Consider the following 6000-nt stretch of genomic DNA (forward strand, 5'->3'; position numbering starts at 1 on the left):
GCCCACTTCTATGGGGAGTAGCCACAGCACCAAATTGTCTTTCTTTATTGACAATATGTTTAATTATAGACTAATTAAGTTTTTTTTAGATTACTCTGTAACCTTTCCCAACTATATGCAAATGAACAACTCCCGATTTTACTCATTGATTAGACGACAGCTTAGTAATATTTCATGACCAATTTATGCAGGAAACCAAGAAATTGCAAACAGTGCCAATAAGTTTGTTCATGACCTAATCAAGCTGAACGCGGAATTCTGTTTATTTAAATGGACTTTGATGTTGCAGTGGTTCGTAAAGTAAATCCCTGAATTCACGTGAAATCTTTGTACGTGATGTCTGGCGATCTGTGTTTCCAGATGATCCTCTGCATACACTGGATGCTTGGTGGCTCCTAAAAATATCAACAATGCGCAAACCTCATTAAATTGTGCCCTCAACTGTGGCCTGCATGAGCTACTAAAATGTTTGGGGTGGGGTGGGGTGGGGGGGGGCTAAAAAAAGGAAACGGAAAGCTTGAAGTTATAGCAGTCACCTCTGGAGGATCAAGATCTCAATTAACAAGTTTCTCGTCCCGGCAGGTTTCCTGCTGAACATTCATAGCTATGATTAAGAGGAACTCCACCCACACAAGGCTTGTCTTTATGCACAGCTTGTTAAACCCTGGCTCAGAGGAACGCGCATGGAAATGACTGGACTTATTTCCCCGATGACCTTGTTTACTCTCCATCTCTGTCTTTTCTCTCTTTCTTTCTCACTGTCCTTATCTGTTCATTTCAGTTCGTCCTATCTTTCCCCTCACTCCCCTGTTCCCTCTCTAATAAACACAGATGTTGGAAATTTTTTGGAGCACTCTGACAGCTTTTATACCTGCATTAAACTGAATGTATCACGCAGTTGTCCAATATTGTGGGATGCATTCTGCCAAAACCTAAAGCATTTCCTTACAATTACAGCAGTGTACCTGTTAATAAGTCTGTGAAATTCTAAAAAAAAATTTTCCACTGAGAACTTCAGTGGAAGCTTTGAATCTGACAGTGAGTGTCCTGCATTAAAATGTCAAAATATGGTAATTAGAAGGATGGCAAGTGTACAGAATGTGTACGGAATATGTGATATTCACTGATTCTTTTCAAGCTGCAGCAACAGCAGAAAGAGACCATAGGGTGTCTCTGTCTCCCCAGCAATTTTACAGCAAAATGAAACGACTTAACTTGTATCAATAACATCCTTGAGTTTATTGGACGCGGCTGCACGTATACACCGGACAAATACGTCAAATGTGGTCACGTCACAGATGCGAAGAAAACCCACTAATGAGATGTAGAGCGATAACCACACAGTTGGAAAGTAACAGTTTAAAAGACGCTTTGTGAATACAGTCACACTTCAATCACATGATTTGGCCATTTGTTTTAATATGTGTGATTTCACAACCACGTTCTGATCTTAACACCCTCTGCTCCCTTAATAAAGTACCTTCAAGTGTACAGGGTGCAGGGTTTTGTGGGTGGTAGATGCCTTCTACAAATAGTTTGTGCCCACTTTATGCACTAGTGCTACAGTGAAAGATTGTGTTTGCTCTCTGTCTCTGTATGTTAGTCTAAATGTCAGGAGAGTCAACCTAGACAGCTTGAAAGATCCACAGCAGCTACAGCCATTCTTCATAATTCACAGCTGCTCTGTCTGATCCAGCTTTTATTCATTAGGAGAGAGCAACAAAAACTAAAGTGATCTAGCGGTTTTGCCCACATTTTGGCCTTTTTTGGGAAATTGGAATTATTTTTGCTGCTGTTGTCTGTCTTTACTCGATAGGCCACATTGAGGAATGACCAGACACAATTTGAAAGGGGACACACGTCAAGCAGCAAAGACTGGTCAGATTTGAACAATGAATTATGTCCCGTGTGTCTTAAAGCTGAATGAATAATCAATTAGAAGATTAATTGTTCAATTATCAGGTTGTAGATTCTCCAGTATAAATATTTGCAGCTTTTCTCTGTTTCAAATTGTAAAAATGTAATATCTTTGCATTTTGGACAGTTGGTTGGACAGAAGACGTTTCAAGACTGACCTTCAAGCTTTAGAAAACTTGTTATGCTTCTGTGCTGGGAACAGCTATAGCTGGAACACTATGTTTCGGAGTTGCCCTGTTCATGTTAATGTGATTTCCCAGGACGTCCATAAGGGCTTTTCTTCACACTTTGGAAAAGATGCTTGGTCTCATGGATATTCTTATTGTCTTATCACTGTGAACTTGCACCTGTCCCAACCTTGTGAACAATACACGTCAGCTATGTCCTCGTTGAAATTCTTTAAATGTGATCAAATTACTTTGATTTCACGTCCATCCGATTCTTCTAGAAGTTACATCTCAGCAATGTCTTTCTTCATTCTTCATGCACTTTCAAACACTGCTCATAAAGCAAGTCAACGTTTTATTGATTGTCACAAATGCTGCAAATTGCTTCATTTTATTATCCCAATTTGATCTAACTTGGTCCACTATCATTTGGAAATTCTGGAGAAGCTTTCGGATTATTTAATAATATCCCCAGACATATGGGCAGCTTAGAGGTGCAACTGCAACTGGTCCCAAAAAAAGCAGAAGCGAGACGAAAAAAAAAACTTTATTTGGCTCATGCGCCGCTGAGCAACTGTCATAGGAATAAATGGGTCCCTTGTTTTATAGTTTGTAACCCTCCTTGAATTCAAGGATGGACTGATTTGATTTTGTTGGCGACTGGTCAAAGGTTAAGGTCACTGTGACCTCACAACCCGTGTCGTGTGCTTTTGAATGCAACATCACTGCAACGCATTGAGGGGATTTCCTTTTGCCTGGCACAAACATCCACTTAGACTCATATATGAATTGATTAGGAACCTGAATAGACACACATGTACACTGCTCAGGCATAACATTATGAGCACCTATGGAATTTAATGCAGTCTCTCTCCTGTGAGTTCAGGGTCCGCATTTTGATTTGGCACAGATTTTATGCCGGTTGCCCTTCCTGACACGACCCTCCTCCAATTTCAACCGGGTTCGGTAACGGCACTGCACGGCTGGCGATGGGCTGTTGGGGGTTCAGCGTCTTGCCCAGGGACACTTAGACATGTGGTCAGGAAGAGCGGGTCGCGAGCCTCCGAACCTATCGCCGGTAGGCGGCCACTACACCTACTGAGCCACTGCCGCTTTTACAAGGTTAGAATTTCTCCGTTTTTAGATTTAAACTGTCTGTGCAATTGTGCATTATAAGAAGAAATGGTTCTAATGTTTTGGCTGTCTTATTCATTTTAAATAGGGTGGTGAAAACATTGGAACCACCCCTTCCTGTAATGCACCCCAGCACGACCCCATACCCACTTTGACCTCAATAATAAACCCAAAGTAACAGGTGGTTATAATATTATGCCTGGTTGGTGTAAAATGCAGCTACAATGGTCGATGCAGGCAGTAATTCTACTTTTATTATTATGTTCCCCCACAACCACATTTTACAGGCTGAGCAAATTGATTAATGAAAACATTTCTTAGTAGATTAATTGGCCGTGAATACCTTATTAGACGTGGGCCTACTGTAGCAGTAGACCACAGGGTCACGCTGGATGCCCCACTCAACTAGATTTGAAAGCCCAGCTGAGTTTGTGAGTGATGGAACGGGATATTAGGGTCCTTAGTTTTGACAGCTGTAGTGCAATGCATTATGAGGGAATGTCAAGTAAGCTATGTCATGGGGATTAAGACGAGAAGCCTAAAAAGCACAAAACAAGATTGAGTACAGTGAAGGGGCCACGTGTCAGGGGTTGTGAGAGGTATAATGGTGAGACACGAAGAAGTGCACAGAGTATTTAGGAGCGGCGAAAAGCGAAAATGCAGCTCAAAGTACAGATGCATTGAAGGTCTGATAAGTTGAGTTTGAGACTTAAGATAAATTAAGCTGTTGCTGTATTAATTTATTTCCTTCACATACCCTGGACAGGGACTGGATGGCTCTATGCGTGGAGGCTGAACAATAAGCTGGGATATCTTCTGTCATTCATTTCATTACTGTCTGTCAAGTTGATCAGCCAAGACAATAAAGGCACAATTCCACTGTGGCAGCGTATGAATCATCTGAATGATGAAAACAAGTCTTTGTGTGCACTGATTCCTCTGTGAGCTTGCGTGCGTGTGTGTGTGTGTGTGTGTGTACTGTATGCGTGGCGTCAGTGCAGCAATCAGGACTTATAAGTGCTTTAAAAACAAATTGGTGTCCCAGAGCCAACATCCACTGGTTTATTTAAAGATTTGTTTATCTTTCATTTATGAATTGCTGAATTGGAAATTAAAACTTTAACTCGTGTATCACCAAGTCTCTGTCTCCACTGCCTAAAATGTGTGGGAGTCTAGGCTTGTAAGTTTCCATCAGTTACCTACTTTAATCAGAGCCCCCCTAATATGCAGAGAATATTACTTCAGAAATGCTATTTCCATATCCACTATGGAACAATGGACCAAATAACTTACCATATGAAAGACAGTGGAAGGCCTCCAAATATTTCAATGAATATCATTACCAAAGACTAAATTTATGTCACTTATATTCCCAAGACCTTGACAAAATTGACACATCCAAGCTGTTGGAAGACAGTTTGAATTGCACAATGATCTAGTCTTAAGAACAGGACAGACACATTAAATCTCACCAAATATTTGCACTGATTAATAATGGATGGATTTAATGGAACCATTTAACTATTTTAGCCTTGCTAATGTTAGAGCTCTAAATGGTGGCGGTATCACGGACCCCCGATCTTTCCTTAAAATCTACCACGGCCTGTCTCATCAAATATTGGAATGTTTGCCAAGACAATTTGTTCACAGAATTATGCTTCCCTGAGGATGAGTCATGTTTCCCTTGGTGACTCCATGACCTTTCATCTAGCGCCACCAGGAAGTGGTCATTCTTCATTTTCATATTCACACAGTGAATATTTATGGATTTTTTTGACGGTTAATTGCACCAAACAACACATCTTCCATATTTATGAACCAGCAATTAATACACTCATCAAAAAATAATCTGCAAATTAACATCAATGCTGCAGCTCTACAGTGCTCAAATGTCAATTTGTCTTTATTTGTAGAAGAAGTTAAATGTAGAATAACACGCTTAGCCTCGTTCATTAACCTTCCAAAAGGGAACATCTCTGTACTGCTGCGATTTTCAAATAGTTTAGGTCACAAAAGCCTTTGACACCACTTCGTCGCATCAGGATACGTTTTGGAGCTTTTTTCTACTAACTGAAATGTCTCAGTAACTATTGGATGATTCGACACTTGGTCCACGTAATCATGGTGCCCCGAGGATGACTCACATTTTCTATTGTGACTCAGTGACCTTTCATTCAGCATCACCAGGATGCGGTGATTCTTTGTTTGCACACTTCTAATCAAATATCTCAACTACCTCATGTTTGGCACAGAGGTTTGTACAAACATTCATGGTCCAAAGAATTAGTTCATCCCCTCACTTTACCTTAAATTTAATATTTTTGTTGCTTAACAATTAAGATTATAGATTTTAATAAAAAATAATTTTTTTACTCTCAGTATAATTTGTATATTTGTACATATACAGTGCCTTGCAGACAACAAATGTAAATGGACTTAATCAGGATTTTATGTGATAGACCAACACAAAGTGGTGAATAATTGTGAAGTGAAAGGAAAATGATAAATGTTTTCAAAAACTTTCACAGATAAATATCTGAAAAGTGTGACATGCATTTATATTCACATAAGATTTTGCATTTAGGCCAAAAAGTTACATTTTAGTCTCATCTGACCGGAGCCCCTTCTTCCACGTGTTTGCTTGTGGGGACTTCTTTTGTCTTTCTTTCAACAATGGCTTTCTTCTTCCCACATCTTCCATAAAGGCCAGATTTGTGAAGTGCACGACTAATAGTTGTCCTGTGGACAGATTCTCCAACCTGAGCTGTGGATCTCTGCAGCT

The sequence above is a fragment of the Channa argus genome, chromosome 13, assembly GCF_033026475.1.
Source record: "Channa argus isolate prfri chromosome 13, Channa argus male v1.0, whole genome shotgun sequence".
NCBI lineage: Eukaryota > Metazoa > Chordata > Actinopteri > Anabantiformes > Channidae > Channa > Channa argus.